General features: G+C 45.5%; 1 protein-coding gene across 1 annotated transcript in view; it reads right to left on the bottom strand.

Moving 5' to 3' along the window:
- The window catches only part of fam3c (FAM3 metabolism regulating signaling molecule C), a 64808-nt gene extending 44702 nt beyond the window's left edge, over positions 1-20106 (bottom strand). Inside the window, exon 1 of the mRNA XM_086008713.1 lies at positions 19800-20106. The gene's annotated coding sequence lies outside the window, so the exon portion shown is untranslated. The remainder of the gene's footprint in view (positions 1-19799) is intronic.
- Between the last annotated feature and the right edge of the window lie 590 nt (positions 20107-20696).

The following is a 20696-nucleotide window of genomic DNA, read 5'->3' as shown; positions in this document are numbered from 1 at the left end:
TACTCCATGGGCTTCAACTTTGCTGGCAAGCCTATTATGTGGCACTTTGCCGAGCGCCTTTTGGAAATCCATGTACACCACGTCAACCACATTGCCCTCATCAACAAACTCGATCAAGTTGGTTACACACGATTTGCCTTTAACAAATCCATGCTGGCTTTCCTTAATTAATCCACACTTGTCCAAGTGACTGTTAATTTTGTATCTGATTATTGTTTTTTAAAGCTTCCCCACTACAGAGGTTAAACTGACCGGCCTATATAAAAAAAGTGAAAAATTAAACGAAGGGCAAAGACCTGAAATACAAGTCCCCACCAAGGCTGAGAAAAGTAGGAGAGAAAGCAAAGTAAATTAGAGCAGTGAACAGACAACATAAAGCTTGGGGTTGAAAGACTGTCGTGGCAGGGGATACCACAGTTTGAAGGTATGACACGGTGCAATGAGTCTCAGGTCTTGATTTTACACAGTGAGGAGGAGAGGAGCCTATCAGGATTTATTTGGAACTGTAAAAGCTGAAAAAAAGTGTACGCCCAATTCGCTTCAATTACAGTCAACCAGGTTTCAACTGACCACATTGTAGCTGGCTGCTTCCCAATGCTTTTAAACTGGACAGGGACAGTACGCCTCAAATCGTCACCTACGGGGCCGTCGTGATGACAACAAATGCAAACCATGTCCCATGTAGGTTTTAGACATATCAACATGAATGGCTAACATACATTGACATAAAATGGCTAATCTAACATACATTTTTGGAAAAATGGAGCTAGTTTAAATTAGAAATACAGGCAAGTATTTCAATGCGGACATGTCGCCAAGGCAACACTGATAAGATCCGTCAGTTATGTGGAAAGGCTGGAGAAACTGCAGTTGTTCGCTTTAGAGCAGAGAAGGTTAAGAGGAGATTTGATGGAGCTGTTCAAAATCATGAACGGTTTTGATTAGATTAAATAAGGAGCAACTGTTTCCCATAGCAGAAGGAACAGTAAGAATAGGACACAGATTTAAGGGAATTGGCAAAAAAGCCAGAGGCAAAAGAACCAGACATGAGGAAACTTTTTTTTTTTTTTTTTTAAATGCAGCGAGTTGTTGTGATCTGGAATGCACGGCCTGAAAGGGTGGTGGAAGCAGATTCAACAGTAACTTTCAAAAGGGAATTGGAGAAATACTTGAAGGAAAAAAAAATGACAGGGCTATAGAAAAAGAGCAGGGGAGTGGGACTAATTGGATAGTTCTAGCCAAGAGCCGGCACAAGCACAATGGGCCAAATGGCATTCTTCTGTGCTGTATCATTCTGATTCTAACATTCCTGTGGTTGGCTAGCTAAAACCGTTCACGAGAAGGCATAAGCACAAGGCTTTGCCTGTCATTAACCATATTCTAAGCTTAATAAAAAAAGTCACAAAATATAAGCTTAATAAAGAATATAATGTGGGATGTTTACATCTATGATTATGAAACTGCAAGAAATATCATTAACAGTAGACAGTTAGTTTTGGGATAAGAAGAAAATTACTGAAATAACTGAATGCTTCTAGGGACCAAGAAATTAGTCTATTGGAGTTGCACTTTCGCATTGTAACCAAGCATGAAATCAGGGGTCTGCAAGGTGACTTGAATTGTTCACTAAAAAAAAGTATAAAAGTGAGGGTATACTGGTGTAAAAGAAAAGACTTGCATTTATATACGTAGTGCCTTTCACAACCACCGGACGCCTCAAGCGCTTTACAGCCAATGAAGTATTTTTGAAATGTAGTCACTGTTGTAATGTTGGAAACGTAGCAGCCAATTTGCACACAGCAAGGTCCCACAAACAGCAATGTGATAATGACCAGATAATCTGTTTGTTATGTTGATTGAGGGATAAATATTGGCCAGGACACTGAGAATAACTCCCCTGCTCTTCTTCGAAATAGTGCCATGGGATCTATTACATCCACCCGAGAGAGAGCAGACAGGGCCTTGGTTTAACGTCTCATCCGAAAGACGGCACCTCCAACAGTGCAGCACTCCCTCAGCACTGCAGTGGAGTGTCAGCCTGGATTTGTGCGCTCACTTGAACCCACAACCTTCTGACTCAGAGGCGAGAGTGCTACCTACTGAGCCACAGTGATACTGTAAGCCACAGCTGACACTAAGGGGACGGCTTGAACTTAAAAGTTCCAGCCAGCAGCCTGAAATGGTACAAATTACTGTGGGCTCGCAGGACTTGCATGTTTACCATGACTGGTGCATCAATAAAAGATACAGTAGAGGACAGAAAATCTACTTATCTTATATTTCTTTAAAGTTGCTGACACTAGACTCTCGAACCTATTAATTAGTCAGCTAGAATGTTAGTGAGTCAGGCCCACTAACTAAACTGATAGGATAGCAAAATACTGCGGATGCTGGAAATCCGAAACAGAAAACGCTGGAAAAACGCAGGCCAGGCAACATCCGTGGAGAGAGAAAGAGTGTCAACGTTTCAGGTCGAAATCCTTCTACAGAACGGAGAAAAAAAGTTCCGGTTCCTCGAGAAACAGCACCTCATCTTCCGATTAGGCACTTTACAGCCTTCTGGACTGAATATTGAGTTAAACAATTTCAGATCATAACCTCGGCCCCTATTATATTTTTTATCCACACTTTTGGTTTGTGACTTTTCCTTTTCCTCTCCCCCACATGGCAGCTGTCTTTCACAATTCACAATTCAAATCGCTTTATTGGCATGATAAGTTACATCTTTCACTCTGCCAGCACATTTCACACTTCATCTAGAGCCTGTTTGTTTCTTTACCTGTCCTATTACCATCTCGTCTCACCTTGAATATCTCTTAATGTCTCGTCTTTCATCCCCTCCCCCATTTCCCAGCCCCCAAACTGCCTTTTAATCTGTTTCATTTCCTGCCTTTTCTTCCCCCTCAGTTCTGTAGAAGGGTTTCGACCTGAAACGTTAACTGTTTCTCTCTCTACGGATGTTGCCTGGCCTGCTGAGTTTTTCCAGCGTTTTCTGTTGTTTCCACTAACTAAACTACCTAGTAGCCTAGCCATTTCACATTCTGATGATGACGAAGCTCTAAGGGGGCTGGAATTATATACCAAGTCTGCGAAATAAATAAATATGTGAGCATTGGGTGAGGTTAGGATTGGTCTCGACTGGGAGGTGCATTCCTCTCCTCCAATGTCACTGTCCAGTCTCAGACATGGGTCAGCAACTTCAGGAGACCACAGCAGTGAAAGAAAAGCATTCAAAATTGATGTAGGATTTTCCTCCTCCTCTTTTCCTCATTGCATCAAGAGGAGAAGCACTTCCCCAGAACTCTGCCATTGCATATTCCCTGGTAAGCATCATAGAAAAGAAAAGCCTGCAAATCTTTAAGAAAATGTGGCAATACACAGAAGGTTGGTCAGCATCTGTAAATAGAAAAGACAGGTTAAAATGTAGACCCGTTGTCAGAGCTGTTCCAAACCATTAACCCATCTTTTCTATTTATAAATGTTAAATGGCCTGTGCACTTGCAGTATTTGTTTTTATTTCACAACAGGTTTAGTGCTGGGTGAATCACAGAAGAGGTGATATGACCAAGCACAGTGAAAAGGCATACTGCAGCAACTCTGACATAAAGGTCACAAACAAAGGCCAAAGAAATCTTTACCCTGATATCGCAAAGGCTCTATCTTAAGATTTAAAAGATTCAGCGCCTGGATTTTTGTTGTATTTGCTTTGGATATTCAAGCCTAAAAATATTTGTTTGACAAAATACTGAAAAACCAAATGCCATAATACATACAGGCTTGATATTCACAGTGCAAAACACCTCTGGGAATGCCCTGCTAACAGCAAGAATCTTCACCTGGTGACAAATATTCCCTGTAATTTTTTGGGGGGCTTTTTTTGCCCCTTCAAAATACAGTGCATGTACGGTTTTTCTATTTAAAAGCCAGCAAGCCGGCTGCGCGGGACGATCAGAGCTGCACGGCTTAAAGGGAACACTGCTGGTTACCCATCAATAACTGTCAACACCTTGTAAACAGCCTCATTCAACGCCCTAGTGAGCTGTGAAGTAATATCTCTTACTACCAGAAAAATATGCCATTCCTCCACTGGTTCGCAAAAATCTAACTGCAGGATGTTATAGTATGTAGATAGATAACAGAAAGAGCAGGAGAGGGCAGAGAGGCTGTGGAATGCACTAATGAGTCAATGATTGAAACAGAAACCACAGCAAATTTTTTTGTTATTCGTTCATGGGATGCAGGCGTCGCTGGCAAGGCCAGCATTTATTGCACATCCCTAGTTGCCCTTGAGAAGGTGGTGGTGAGCCACCTTCTTGAACCGCTGCAGTCTGTGTGGTGAAGATACTCCCACAGTGCTGTTAGGTAGGGAGTTCCAGGATTTTGACCCAGTGACGATGAAGGATCGGAGATATACTTCTAAGTCAGGATGGTGTGTGACTTGGAGATGGTGGTATTCCCATGCACCTGCTGCCCTTGTCCTTCTAGGTGGAAGAGGTCGCGGGTTTGGGAGATGCTGCCGAAGAAGCCTTGGCGAGTTGCTGCAGTGCATCTTGTAGATGGTACACACTGCAGCCACGGTACGCCGGTGGTGGAGGAAGTGAATGTTTAAGGTGGTAGATGGGGTGCCAATCAAGTGGGCTGCTTTGTCCTGGATGGTGTCGAGCTTCTTGAGTGTTGTTGGAGTTGCACTCATCCAGGCAAGTGGAGAGTATTCCATCACACTCCTCACTTGTGCCTTGTAGATGGTGGAAAGGCTTTGGGGAGTCAGGAGGTGAGACACTCGTCACAGAATACCTAGCCTCTGACCTGCTCTTGTTGCCACAGTATTTATGTGGCTGGTCCAGTTAAGTTTCTGGTCAATGGTGACCCCGAGGATGTTGATGGTGGAGGATTCAGCGATGGTAATGCCGTTGAATGTCATGGGGAAGTGGTTAGATTCTCACTTGTTGGAGATAGTTATTGCCTGGCACTTCTGTGACGCGAATGTTACCTGCCACTTATCAGCCCAAGCCTGAGCATCATCCAGGTCTTGTTGCATGCGGGCATGGACTGCTTCATTATCTTAGGAGTTGTGAATGGCGCTGAACACTGTGCAGTCATCAGCGAACATCCCCATTTCTGACCTTATGTTGGAGGGAAGGTCATTGATGAAGCAACTTCTAAGAATAGTTTAGATAGGTGGTTAAAGGAAAGCAAGATAAAGGATGTGGGAACAGAGTGTGACACGAGATTAGAACTACGGCTCATGTGGAGAGGATAGACACCAATGCAGACTGGTTGGACCGAACAGCCCGTTTCCCTGTTGTAATTTCCGTTTAAGTTTATGAAAACTGTCAGCTTGACGCCGCTGGCAGCACTCATGTACAAAATGCTCCCCAGAACTCAACCACCACAAGCTTAGAGAAAAAAAACACAGCACATTGGTTGCACCAGTGTAAATATCATTTTTATACTAACACTTAAGATTGCATCAGTGCAGAAGTCACACCTACAGGTCTCTATGTCATAAGTATCTGCAATAAATAACGTGCTGTTATAAATTAGATGAAGTGAAGCTGTAGCTGTGTTCACTGCTATATTACATACAAAAGAGGAACTATTAGGAAGGACATTTTTGGAAAGTTAATTTAATAGCAACATCTACTGACCTTTGGAAAGAGAGTTCTACATACAGGCCCATCTGCCACACATGCAGCCCTCAACTCCCCAGTGTGACTCTGCAGAGGACTCAAGGGCACTCCAGAGAGCTACATCTCATACCTGCCAGGGGTAGAGTTACGTTTTGCAGATTTCTGATTCATTTAGGTTAACTGCAGAGTTAAAGCCAATCTGCACCCATGCAAATTCAGATTTGGGGCATTTCAATTAGCAATACAAGAGAGAGAGAGAGAGAGAGAGAGAGAGAGAGAGAGAGAGAGAGAGAGAGAGCTTACATTTATACAGCTCTTCAGAACCAATGCATTACTTTTGAAGTGCTGTCGCAAATGTGGCAGCCAATCTGCCCACAGTAACCAAGACAACTGACCAAAAGAATGTTTTTGGTAGTGTTGGCTGAGGTAGGAATACTGACTTACTAGTGCCCTGGGATCATTTGTATCCACCTGAAACAGTGAAACAAGCAAATGGTGCCTGAATTGAACATCCGGTACCTCTGACAATACAGCGCTCCCTCGGTACTGCATTGAAGTGCGAGGCTAGGTTGTGTGCTGATGTCCTGCAGTGGGGCTTTATCCTTTGGACTGAGGCAAGAGTACTACTAATGGAGCCAAGCTGACTTTCTTTTAAACTATGTTATTTAGATATACATATGTATGTCACAAGAAAGGTTCTTCGCAAATAAAGAAGATACGACCATGCAAATCGTGACTTAAATCTCAAGAGTGAAGCTTAAGCGGTTTACAAATGTCATTTAAACACAAACTCTTGCCTTAATAAGGGAGAGAGAAAGGGACACCCACAACCTCCATATGCTGAACTCCTTTATTTACCTTTCTTCCTTTGAACACACCTAGTCAAGTCTGAACTCCAGTGATTCCCATCCCTAAAATGTAGCGAATCTGATTCCACACTTCTAGATTTAATTGGAGAAGCTCAAGCAAGACCTATGATGCAATCAGGCGACGTGGTCTGATGATACATAAAGTGTGCCATTAACTGGGTGAGTAGGGCATGTCTGCAAGCAATGGCATTCATTAACAGAATAGTGGTTTATGCTGCACCATATTCCCAATTACTTTCTGGTGGCAGAGTGGTTTTGTAGTTGGCCTTTCACATTTGGGACCAGATTTTTTAAAAGCTTAAGTTAATGGGATAAATATCTGTTAGGGTGGGTGTTAGGCTCTGAAGTGCAACAAGTTTGACTTATCTATTCAGGTTTTAGTGGCTTTGATCCCACAGGCCAGGACTGCTCATAATTGCAGTGAAAGACACTTGGAAGCTGCAGTTAAGGACCATTACTCTGCATTTTCAAGGGGAGTTTAAAGCATAAATTCAAGAGTGTAGCTGCCAGCAAACATTCCTTTCACCATCTGGTGGCTGTACACTTCAGTTAAAAAAAATTTTTTTTTTTTTTTTTAAAACAAAATCGCAAAGAAAGGTACCGATGAAGGTCATCTACCGCATCCTTCCAGAGGAATCCATGCTTCAGCATCTAACTTCCTCTGATATGCAACTGACCCAATCTACCTGGAACTGGCTGCACTGCAGTTCCACAAAAATGACATTCTAAGTCTACTATCAGTTGCTGTTAACATGAACACAACACAAGGAAGGGTGACCATATTTTCTAAACCAAATCCAGGGACACAGGGTGGGATCACAGCTAAGTAGTCAGGATGGAAAATGTAGTTTGCACAGCATAGCGAGGCACAAACATTTCTTCTACAGCACCTCCCAAACCCACGACCTCTCCCACCTAGAAGGACAAGGGCAGCAGGCGCAAAGGAACACCACCTCCAAGTCACCCACCATCCTGACTTGGAAATATATCGCCATTCCTTCATTGTCACTGGGTCAAAATCCTTGAACTCCCTCCCCAACAGCACAATGGGAGTATCATCACCACAATGACGTCAGCGGTTCAAGAAAGCCGCTCCCCACCAACTTCTCAAGAGCAATAAATGCTGGCCTTGCCAGCGACACTCACATCCCAGGAACAAATAATAAAAAACCAAATCAGACCACACATTGAGTACTGTGTCCACTTCTCAAAGACGAGCCACAAATGAGACATTTAAACATTGGAGGCAGCACAGAGAAAAGCAATGAGGCTAATCCCTTTTATCAGGGGTCTAAGTTATCAGGTAAAATAGAATAGACTTGGGCTTTTGTTAAGTGATTGAGATCAAGTGAGAAATCGATTTAATATTAAGCCACTAAGACTAAAAGCCTGCAGAACTTTGCCGACAGTGGCAGTCTTCACAGAGGTCACACGCAGCCTGAATTTCAAGGTGAAACAACACATTGGAGTACATTTAGATCTGAACTTTCTCAGAACTGCTGCATGCTGGAGAGACTGACTTCTCTGTAGTATAGCCATAATAGGTACATTCTATGGTTTGCTGAACCAAAACACCAGCAGCTCCTGCTAGGCACCGGGGCCAGGATGACAGATGTGGAGAGAGCCTGGAACATCAATGACTGGTATGAGCTGGTGCAAAGTGCATAGAAGTCATGAAATGCATATGAAGTAATGTAGTTACAAAGGTATAAAAAGGGCAAGATTGTAACACCAAGTTAGAAGCAGAAGAAAGAGCTACAGAAAGTGGTGCTTAACAGCTGTAACCTGTAACCTTCGACAGAAAGCATTGCAGTGTGTCCCGGGGTATTGTCTGTGACTGTGTCCATTTAATCCTCAATAAACTTGTAAGTTTTTGACTCCTGCGTCTAGAACTCTCATTTTTGGTACATAGACAAGGACTGCAGCCTCTGCCTATCACTACATGTTTCAACCTAGAAAAGGGGGGTCTGAGAGATATACAAGATAGTTAATGGTACAGTAAAAGTTAATCTGGCATACTACTTCAAATTAAATGCAAGATTAGGACAAGTGGACACAGATTCTAACTAGGAAAAGGTCATTTTAGGACTGATACCAGAAATTCTTCAAATAGACAGTGATCAACTCCCAGAATGGACTTATGGGCAAAGTAGTGGAGACAAAAATCTTCATTAAGAATCAATTAGATGCAGCACTGGGTCATTCTGGATGGATGAGTTATGGTAGGCTAAATGTTACGTAGCTTATGATCTTGTGATAAATCACCATTTTCCCCCCATAGATATCCCTCACCTTGAACAAAGAATTTACTCTCTCTTTCCCTTAGCCCCTTTGAAAAATATATACTTTGTACATTTTGTTCAGCTACTTGTCAGAAGCTAGAAAAAGTGTTGCGGTTCAGGCAGAGTTTTAGGAGCTAGGAAAAAGATTTTAAAAACCACGACCTCAAAAAAGGTAGTAATCTTAGGATTACCCCCAGGGCCACATGCTAGCGAGTTTAGAAACAGGAAGATGGTGCAGGTAAATGTGTGGTTGGAGAAACGGTGCAGGACAGAGGCCTTCAGATTCTTGGGACATTGCAGGAAGGAGTACTTGTACAAGATGGACGGATTGCACCTGAACAGAGCCAGGACCAATATTCTTGCCGAAAGGTTAACTAGTACTGTTCGGGAGGGTTTAAAACTAATTCGGCAGGGGGAGGGGATCCAAAAAAAGATCAGAAATGAGATCAGAGGAGAGAGAGAGAGATATAAACTGCAGTAAAATTAGAAATATCCCAAAAATTGCAGGGACCTGAATAAGGAAAATAGCAAAAGTGACGAAGGAGGTACAGGAAACTTTGGTTTATCCGGAGGTTAAAAGTCCGGAAAGCTCTATCTACTGGCAAAATTCAGGAGCCGTTTCCTATAAGTTTTTTTTTAAACTTCTCGTTGCTTTTTTTTTCCCCCCCAGTCAGGCTCTGCAAGGTCTGTAGCTAAGCAACAGCTTCAGCTAGAGACGCTTTTAAGCTGCAGCCGACTGTTTTGAAGCTGTTGCTAAGCAACAGGGTTTGTTGATTCACACGGAGCTGAAAATCTCCGTATGTTTCAACATTAGCGCTGGTTTGTCCAGCAGTTTTGATCCAACGGCAACAGCTCGGTCCCGTCGGTGCCGGATATCACAAAGTTTCCTGTATTACATTGAATGTATGTCAATATCCGTAGTGTAACTAAGAAGGTTGGTGAGTTGCAGGCACAAATTGCAACATGGGGTTATTTTGTGGTTGCATTAACAAAGACATGGTTCATAGACACCCAGGAATTGGTTTTTCATATTTCTGATTCTCTATCATTCCTGAATGCTTGGTAATGAAAAGCAGGAGGAGGTGGCATGGCAGTACTGATTAAGGATGACATTACAATTCTAAATAGAAGGGATTTACTAGATGCTTCGAAGATTGAATCAATTTGGCTTGAGCAAAGGAACAGAGGGGAGCTGTTACATTGTTGGGAGTTTTTATTTATTTATTTATTTTTTTATTTTTTTTATTTTTTTAAATAGAGCTCCAAACAGTGAGAAGGACATAGATGAGCAAATTTCAAAGGCGTGTTAACAAAAATAGAGTAACAGGAGACTTTAATTACCCTATTATAAACTGGGAAAAACAGTGCTAAAGATAGGGAAAGAGCAATTTCTGATGTGTACAGGAGAACTTTCGCAATCAATGTGTCTCCAGTCCAACAAGGAAGGAAGCAGTGCTGGATCTGGTTCTGGGAAATGAAGTAGGGAATGTGGATTGTTACACAGTAGATGATCATCTAGCCAACAGTGACCACAACATAATTCAGTTTAGAGTAATACAGTTTACAGTTAGTGGCTATGTTTAAGAAGGGAGATAGAACATGTCCAGGGAACTATAGACCAGTCAGCTTAACATCGGTGGTTGGAAAAATAATGGAATCCGTACTAAGAGAAAATAGAAGAACATCTAGAAGCCAAAAATATAATAACGAATAGTCAGCATGGATTTCAAGAAGGGAAAGTCTTGCTTAACTAACTACACTGAATTTTTTTGAAGAGGTAACAAGAACAAACAAGGGTAATGCAGTAATGTAATTTATCTAGATTTTCCAAAAGGCCTTCGATAAGGTACCACATAATAGACTAACAAGGTCAGAGAATGCAGAGTCAGGGGACAAGTAGTAGAATGGATAGCTAGCTGGCTTCAAGACAGAAAGCAGAGAGTAGGGGTAACAAGTAGCTATTCACAGTGGCAGAACATGGGTAGTGTTGTTCCACAAGGATCAGTGCTGGGACCACTATTATTCACAATTTATATTAACGATTTAGACTTTGAAATCAAAAACATAATTTCTAAATTTGCAGATGAGACCAAATTGGCAGGGGAGAGAAAGAGACAGTTAAAACTGAGGAGGACTGCAACAAATTACAGGAAGACATTAATAAACTTGCAGAATGGGCATATAATTGGCAAATGAAGTTCAACACAGATAAATGTGAGGTATTACATTTTGGTAGGAAGAATAGGGAGGTCATTTATTACTTGGAGGGTGAGAGTCTGGGTGGGGTAGAGGAACAAAGGGATCTCGGGGTACAAATGCATAAATCACTAAAAGTAGCACCACAGGTTAGCAAGGCCATAAAAATGCAAACCAGGCACTAGGATTTATTTCTAGGAGGAATAGAACTGAAAAGTAGGGAAGTTATGCTAAACTTGTATGGAACCTTGGTTAGCCCACACTTGAAGTACTGCGTACAGTTCTGGTCGCCATATTATAAAAAAGATATAGAAGCACAGGAGAGGGTGCAGAGAAGAATTACAAGGATGATACCAGAAACGCAAGGGCATACATATTAGGAAAGGATGAACAGGCTAGGTCTCTTTTCACTTGAAAAAAGGTGGCTGATGGGTGACCTAATTGAGGTCTTTAAAATTATGAAAGGTTTTGATAGAGTGGATAGAGAGCGCTTCCACTTGTGGGGAAGAGCATAACTAGAGGCCATCAATATAAGATAGTCACCAAGAAATCAAAGAGAGAATTCAGAAGAAACTTCTTTACCCAGAGAGTGGTGAGAATGTGGAACTCACTGCCACAGGGAGTAGTTGAGGCAAATAGTATAGATGCATTTAATGGGAGCTAGACAAGCATATGAGGGAGAAGGGAATAGAGGGTTATGCTGATAGATTTAGATGAGGAAAGATGGGAGGAGGCTCGAGTGGAGCACAAACGCCGGCATGGACTGGTTGGGCTGAATGACTATTTCTGTGCCGTATATCCTATGTAACTATGGAAAGAGACTAGAAAATTTCAAAAGGTAAAAACACTTAACTGGGGAAAAGCTAATTTCAGCGATTTAAGATGGGACCTAGCACAGGTAGACTGGAAACGGCAATTGAAAAGAAAAAAAAAGACTTGCATTTATATAGCGTCTTTCACGACCACCGGACATCCCAAAGCGCTTTACAGCAAATGAAGTACGTTTTGAAGTGTAGTCACTGTTGTAATGTAGGAAACGCGGCAGCCAATTTACACACAGCAAGCTCCCACAAACAGCAATGTGATAATGACCAGATAATCTGGTTCAGTGATGTTGATTGAGGGATAAATAATGGCCAGGACACCGGGGATAACTGCCCTGCGCTTCTTCAAAATAGAGCCATGGGATCTTTTACTTTAGCGAGCAGACAGGGCCTTGGTTTAATGTTTCATCCGAAAGACAGCACCTCCGACTGTGCAGCACTCCCTCAGTACTGCACTGGAGCGTCAGCCTAGATTGTTGTGCTCAAGTCTCAGTGGGACTTGAACCAACAACCTTCTGACTCAGAGCCGAAGGTGCTACCAACTGAGCCACAGCGGACTCTTACTGCAGGATAAAGCAGTAACGGAGCAATGGAAGGCATTCAGGGAAGAGATCGTTCAGGTACAAACTGGGCATATTCCTCTGAAGGGAAAGGGTAGAGCATCCAAAGTTAAATTCAGTTAACAACCAGGAGGATTATGGAAAGTACAGGAGGGAACTGAAAAAATTAATATGGGAGGCAGAGAGAGGTTACGAGAAAAGATTAGCAGGCAGCATTAAATTGAACTCCAAGACATTTTATACACAAAGTGGGAGTGGTTAGCTGGGGAAAAAGTTGGGCCTATTAAGGACCCAAAGGGAAATCTTCACGTAGAGGCAGAGGACATGGCTAAAGTACTTTGCATCTGTCTTCACAAAGCATGCAGATGATGTGAAGGTTATACAAAGAGACAGGAAAGTTATGGAGAGGATAGTAATAGATAGAGAAGACATACTAAAAAGATTAGCAATACTGAAAGTTGGTAAGTAACCTGGTCCAGATGAAATGCATCCTAGGTTGCTGAAAGAAGCAATAGGTAGAAATAGCAGGGGCATTGGTCACAATCTTTCAATCCTGATTGGATACAGGCGTAGTGCCAGAGGACTGGAGGGTTGTTAATGTTATACCAGTATTCAAGAAAGGGGAGTAGGATAAACCACAAAACTACATGCCAGTCAGCCTAACATCAGTGGTGGGGAAGTTATTGGAAACCACCATCAAGGACAAAATAAACTTTCATTTGGAAAGGCATGGGTTAATCAAGGAGAGCCAGGATTGTTAAAGGCAAATCATGTCTGACTAACTTGATTGAATTCTTTGATGAGGGTCAAGGTAGTGCAGCAGATGTTGCATATATGGACTTTCAGAAGGCGTTCGATAAAGTGCCACAGAGGAGACTTGTTGAGAAGATGAAAGCCCATGGAATTAAGGGAAAAGTGTGGTTATGGATACAGAATTGACTCAGTGACAGGAAGTGGTGGATGGATGTTTTTCAGACTGGGAGGTGGTTTGCAGTGATGTTCCCCAAGGGTCAGTTTTGGGTCCATTACTCTTCTCAATTTTGATAAACTACCTAGACTCTGGTGTAGCATTATAAAGTTTGCAGAGGATATGAAATTTGGCAACATATGATGAGGATAGTTGTAGACTTCAGGATGACAGACAGGATGGTGAAATGGGCTGAAACATGGCAGATGGAGTTCAATGTGGAGAAGTGTGAAGTGATGCACCTTGGGTGGACTAACCTGGAAAGGCAGTACACTATAAATGGCACAATTTTGAAGTGTAGATGAGCAGAGAAACATGGTGTCCATATACACACATCGTTAAAGGTAGCAGGGCAAGTTGATAAAAGTGGTTAAAAAAGCATCTGGGTTACTTGGTTTTATAAATAGAGGCATAGACTATAAAAGCAAAGCAATCAAGCTAGAACTTTATAAATCACTGGTTAGGCCTCAGCTGGAGTATTGTGGACAATTCTGGGCACCACACTTCAGGAAAGATGTAAAGGCCTTAGAAAGGGTACAGAGGAGGTTTATCAGGATGTTACCAGGGGTGAGGGACTTCAGTTATGAGGTGAGGTTGGAAAATTTAGGACTGTTCTCCTTGGAACAGAGAAGGTTAAGAGGTGACCTAATAGAGGTTTTCAAGATGATGAAAGGTTTTGATAAAGTAGAGAGAGAAAAACTATTCCTCTGGTGAGTGGGTCAATAACCACAGGTCATAGATTTAAAATCATTGGCAAAAGATCGAGCGGGGAGATGGAGAATTTTTTTCACTCAGTTGCCAGGATCTGGAACGCTGAAAAGGTGGTGGAAGCTGATTCCATAAATAATTTTAAACGGTAGTTGGACAGGCACTTGAGGAGAAGGGACTTGTAGGGTTGTGGGACTGAGCATGACTGTTCTTTCAAAGAACCAGCACAGGCACGACGGGCCGAGTGGCCTCCTCCTGTTGAGAATCCACGGAAGTCCATTTCGGATTCTCCCTATTAACATGGACTAAATGAAATAAAGTATCATTAGTTATAGGTTCAAGTTTGCATTATGTAACCGTTACACGATGTACGGCGATTCTTAAATAATTATGCTTTTGAGCCAGAGTAATATGCCCCGAGTAGACCCGATTAGATTTAAAATGGAAGAAACCAAGGCGCTGGGCCTTGCTTGGCCAAATGAAAGATGCAGTCAGCAGCATTGCGAGCAGAACAAGACAGCAGTCTGTTCGTGGGACCCAAGGCAAACGAAACTAATGGAATTCCAGGGACTGAGAGAAGAGGCAAAAGGGACTGTAAGATTATCATGGATTAGTTGATTTTCAGAATACTTGTTTTGATACCTTATAACCATAAATATCTTATCAGTAAGGGATAAATGTAGCAGTTTGTAATCATCAACTGTATGCAATGATAACCTGAATTATATATATCATCACATGTAACCCTTTTGCTTATAATTAAACGTCTTGAGTAAGCTGCAACCAGACAGCCTGGTGTGAGAAAGAGGATGGCCATGGTCGAACAGAGTGCAGCTAGCCTGGGAAGCAAGGTCATGTGTAGCTGCCACTGCGTTGGAATGTTAGGATGTCTGCAGCGAATTATAAACATCGGCAAACAGCAAGGATGCCATATCTCTGCACATGGGGACATGTTCCGTTTGTGTTGTCATAACTCCCCCAGATAGGAGTCTTGGTCAAAAACAGAAGATTTAAGGGTGTCATAAGACTGGAACCTGCGTAAGCCAAGGTGTTGCATACATGGCACCTTTATGATTAGATTTTGGGTTTGGGGTGTAGGCCAGTAATTGGTCCAGAAGGACTCCATTGGTTTTGGGATATTGTTAGTGCCCATAGCCTTTGCTGTATCCAGTGCGCTCAGCGGTTTCTTGATTTCACATGGAGTGAATCGAATTGGCTGAAGACTGGCTTCTGTGGTGGTGGGGACCTCAGGAGGAGGCCGATATGGTTGCAAATACTTCAGCTATGTCTTTTGCACTCACGTGCTGTGCCCCACCATCATCGAGGATGGGGATATTCATGGAGCCTCCGCCCGTTAGTTGTTTAATGGTCCACCACCATTCACGACTGGATGTGGCAGGACTGCAGAGCTTTGATCTGATCCATTGATTGTGGGATCACATAGCTCTGTCTATAGCATGCTGCTTCCACTTTTTAGCATGCATGTAGTCCTTGTGTTGCAGATTCCCCAGGTTGGCACTGCATTTTTAGGTACACCTGGTGCGGATCCTGGCATGCTCTTCTACACTCCATATTGAACCAGGGTTGGTCCCCTGGCTTGATGGTAATGGTAGAGTGAGGGATATGCCAGATCATGAGGTTACAGATTGTGGTGGAATACAATTCGGCTGCTGCTGATGGCCCACAGCGCCTCATGGATGCCCAGTTTTGAGCTGCTAGATCTGTTCTGAATCTATCCCATTTAGCACAGTAGTAGTGCCACACAACACGATGGAGAGTGTCCTCAGTGTGATGAAGGGACTTCATCTGCACAATGACTGTCCGGTGGTCACTGCTACCAATGCTCTCATGGTCAGATGCATCTGCAACAGGTAGATTGGTGAGGACGAGATCAAGTAGGTTTTTTCCCTCGTGTTGATTCACTCACCACCTTCGCAGGCCCAGACTGGCAACTATATCCTTCAAGACTCGGCCAGCTTGGTCTGTAGTGGTGCGACCGAGCCACTCGGTGATGGACATTGAAGTCCCCCGCCCAGAGTACATTCTGTGCCCTTGCTACTCAGTGCTTCTTCCAAATTAAAAGATGATTAAAAGATTTTCCTTTTAAATAACTCAACAATAGAAATGAGCTATTTCAGCCCACATTTCCTTGGGGGTCCTTTAGCGTGCACAAATTGATTGCTGCATTTGCCTATATAACAAGGACTACACTTCAATAGTAATTAACTGGCTGCAAAGCACTTTGAGAGATTCTGAAGTTGCAAAACGCGCTTCCTCACTTAAAATTAGAATTGACTTTCTGAACACGGCGCTGTAAGAATAGCCGACGTGTCCCTACGGGGAGTAAGCATTCCATTGTACTAGTTACATATGGCAAATAACATTGAATTAATTAATTGAAAAAAAATTCGCTGATGTCAATGCCAAAATTACATTTGCAACCTTTGTATCTTTCTATATGCTGTGAAAGAGGTCTTCAACACTGAAGGATATCTGGTTCCCATTTGAAACAATTTGGCTTTTCTTGCAATAACTGTGGATTATTCCTGATATTAGAACAAGATTTTACTGTACATTCTAATCAATCCCTCTCTCCCCTGTTTTAATGTGATTCTCCTCACAAAATAACCAAGGGTCGAACATTCACAATTAAAAAAGCAAAAGATTGTGTTTGACTCGGGAGGAGTTCTAAGTATTAACCTATTTTTTGAAACCATCTGTTTCCTAAATAATCTCTCCAATTATACAGAACCAGGAATGCTAATGGTGACTGTTTTCGCAATACAGCAGCAGGTGCTCCAAGTTGCTGTGGCGATTAAAGGGAGTGTCCTTGAAGCTCCCACGAGCCCTGGTGGTGGCAAGGGATTTGCTGAGCAGTTGAAATGGAAGAAGGAGCAGAGCTTGTAAATTTTCTTTTTCAAAAAAATGATTTGCATCTTATACCGGCATCATTTTACATCAGGTTGGTTCAGCCATAAGTGCTGAATACAAAGAAGTTGTGAAATTTAGAGTTCTTGCGTCAACCTTGTGTCAGAACCAGACAAATTATTTTTGGTAGGTTTCGACATGGCATTTGCCAATTCAGAATTGCTTTTAAAAAAAGGAAAGCTATGAATGCTCAATTTGCTGCCACTTACTCCTTCCTTGCTGCCAGTTTCTCCACTTTTGATTCGCATGTTTGGCTAAAATCACAGCTGAAAAAGTAGCAATCAGGGCTAGTATGATGCATTAACTTATACACAGACGTTATGCTGACGTGATAAGACAAAATGTGCTGGACTCAAAACATTTTGATATATATTCGCAGATCTCCTGTGGTGCTGCTCACGGTGACAACATTTGGTGGAAAGAAGTTCATTAGAGATCTCCCCAGAGACAGTGAAATGTGTGTTTCTTGGATTGGGGACAGGGAGGGGATGTCCGCGTTTAGGGGACGGGGGAGCCGGGGAGATGTCCAGGTTTTGGGGGGGGGGGGGGGGGGAGGGGGGATTTCCGGGTTTAGGGGACCGGAGGGAGGGCAGGGGAGGGAGGGGATGTGGGGGGTGTCCAGGTTTAGGGGACGGGAAGAGATGTCCGGGTTATATTTTTTTGGGGGGGGGGGGGCGGGGTGGTCCGGGTTTAGGGGAAGGGGGAAGGGGGGGTGGTGGTCCGGGTTTAGGGGAAGGGGGGTGGGGGTGGTCCGGGTTTAGGGGAGGGGGGGGTGGGGGTGGTCCGGGTTTAGGGGAAGGGGGGGGGGGTGGTCCGGGTTTAGGGGAAGGGGGGGGGGGGGGTGGTCCGGGTTTAGGGGAAGGGGGGGGTGGGGGTGGTCCGGGTTTAGGGGAAGGGGGGGTGGGGGTGGTCCGGGTTTAGGGGAAGGGGGGGGTGGGGGTGGTCCGGGTTTAGGGGAAAGGGGGTGGGGGTGGTCCGGGTTTAGGGGAAGGGGGGGGGGGTGGTCCGGGTTTAGGGGAAGGGGGGGGGGGTGGTCCGGGTTTAGGGGAAGGGGGGGGTGGGGGTGGTCTGGGTTTAGGGGAAGGGGGGGGTGGGGGTGGTCCGGGTTTAGGGGAAGGGGGGTGGGGGTGGTCCGGGTTTAGGGGAGGGGGGGGTTCCAGGTTTAGGGGAAAGGGGGGGGGGGGGGTGTGGTCCGGGTTTAGGGGAGGGGGGGTCCGGGTTTAGGGGAAGGGGGGGGGGGGTGGTCCGGGTTTAGGGGAAGGGGGGGGTGTGGTCCGGGTTTAGGGGAAGGGGGGGGTGTGGTCCGGGTTTAGAGGGAGGGGGGGGGTGGGGGGGTGGTCCGGGTTTAGGGGAAGGGGGGGGGGGTGTGGTCCGGGTTTAGGGGAAGGGGGGGGTGTGGTCCGGGTTTAGAGGGAGGGGGGGTGGGGGGGTGGTCCGGGTTTAGGGGAGGGGGGTGTGGTCCAGGTTTAGGGGAAGGGGGGGGTGGTCCGGGTTTAGGGGAAGGGGGGGGGTGTGGTCCGGGTTTAGGGGAAGGGGGGGGTGTGGTCCGGGTTTAGAGGGAGGGGGGGGTGGGGGGGTGGTCCGGGTTTAGGGGAGGGGGGTGTGGTCCAGGTTTAGGGGAAGGGGGGGGGTGGTCCGGGTTTAGGGGAAGGGGGGGGGGTGTGGTCCGGGTTTAGGGGAAGGGGGGGGGGTGTGGTCCGGGTTTAGGGGAAGGGGGGGGGTGTGGTCCGGGTTTAGGGGAAGGGGGGGGGTGTGGTCCGGGTTTAGAGGGAGGGGGGGGTGGGGGGGGGTGGTCCGGGTTTAGGGGAGGGGGGTGTGGTCCGGGTTTAGGGGAAGGGGGGGGGGGGTGGTCCGGGTTTAGGGGAAGGGGGGGGGTGTGGTCCGGGTTTAGGGGAAGGGGGGGGGGGGGTGTGGTCCGGGTTTAGGGGAAGGGGGGGGGGGGGTGTGGTCCGGGTTTAGGGGAAGGGGGGGGGGGTGTGGTCCGGGTTTAGGGGAAGGGGGGGGGTGGTCCGGGTTTAGGGGAGGGGGGGGGAAAGGGGGGGGGTGTGGTCCGGGTTTAGGGGAGGGGGGGGGGTGGTCCGGGTTTAGGGGAGGGGGGGGGGGGAAAGGGGGGGGGGTGTGGTCCGGGTTTAGGGGAAGGGGGGGGTGGTCCGGGTTTAGGGGAAGGGGGGGGGGTGGTCCGGGTTTAGGGGAAGGGGGGGGGGGGTGGTCCGGGTTTAGGGGAGGGTGGGTCCGGGTTTATGGGAAGGGGGGGGGGGGGGGTGGTGGTGCTCCGGGTTTAGGGGAAGAGGGATGCACTTCCTCACAGCCTGCGGAAAATATCAGGGCATCAGGGAGAATTTCTACCAAAAATTCTCACAAATATGCCCTGATTTCAGAAATCTGAATGACAACCAAAAACTCCCATTCCTACTGGGAGAGGAGAGAAGCTGTATAACACTGGCGGCACACTATGTTACAGCTTGCCATGAACAGAGGGACAACCAGTAAACTAAGAAAAGAATATATATAAACAATGCGAATGTATATTTATACACTCAGGGATATACCTGTTTATACACTGTATGAATAGAACTGCGTTTATGTGCTAAACCATAAATGTATTTTGATGCTTTGGCAACATAAGATGTAACTTATCATGCCAATAAAGCGATTTGAATTGTGAATTTGGGCGGGGGTGGTGGTCCGGGTTTATGGGAAGGGGGGGGCCGGGTTTGGGGGAAGTGGGGCTCCGGGTTTATGGGATGGCTGAAGCGGTCTGGCTGTCCGGAGCAGGGAGCAGCCGTCACCGGCCGAGCAGAGCCGGCGCTCGGGGACCCGCAGCCCGGCACTCACCTTCAGCCCCAGGCCGGCTCTCTCCCCTCGGTGCGATCCGCAGCCCCAGGCCGGCTCTCTCCCCTCGGTGCGATCCGCAGCCCCAGGCCGGCTCTCTCCCCTCGGTGCGATCCGCAGCCCCAGGCCGGCTCTCTCCCCTCAATACGATCCGCAGCGCCAGGCCGGCTCTCTCCCTCCGGTACAATCCGCCGCCTCAGGCCGCTCCCTCACTCGGCTTTAACCGGCTGCGGCTCCAGCCCAGCTCAGCACACCAGCGGTCGTATACAAGAGGCGCCACCAGCCCAGGCAGACTGGCCCAGCCCGCCCTCGCCACCGCCACCTGCAGGGCACAGGCGCAACACCTGCCAGCCACCCCGACTGTGCCATTTATTTAAAAAAAACAAACAAGGATGACATTGGGTTGTCCCAGTTTCATTATCAAGAAAACAAATTTGCAAGTGCCCCCTTTAAGGAGCCACTAATTAGACTATGTTTAAATTAACTAATAGAATAATTTAAACATAGTCTAATTTGAACAAGAACAAAAACCAAATTAAACTTATAATCTAAATCATGATATTGTGTGTTTCTTTCTCAGGCCTGTCTTCTTCAGTCTAAGCTGCATTTGTTAACAATTTCACTTCCAGCACATTTGTACCACCATAAAAATACCGTTTGCTAGTCTAATTTGCCACATTTTTCCTGAATCATTCATCAAAGCCTTGGCGAGCTCTGAAGCCTTTGACGGTCTTGTACCATGATCCTTTCCACTTATTTTCCACTCGCCAGAGGCACCTAAAGGCTGATGTTAACCGCCGGACCTCGTTTAAATGCCGCCATGTCTGCTTCCCACCCAGAACGGTGGATTTGTAAAGGGTAAGTCATATCTAATGAAACTAGTTCAATTTTTTGAGGAGG

The sequence above is a fragment of the Somniosus microcephalus genome, chromosome 16, assembly GCF_052327205.1.
Source record: "Somniosus microcephalus isolate GS21.2 chromosome 16, FLI_Smic_1.0, whole genome shotgun sequence".
In the NCBI taxonomy this organism is placed as follows: Eukaryota; Metazoa; Chordata; class Chondrichthyes; order Squaliformes; family Somniosidae; genus Somniosus; species Somniosus microcephalus.
Note: the sequence above shows the minus strand (reverse complement) of the source record. Positions and strands in the feature narration are given on the sequence as shown.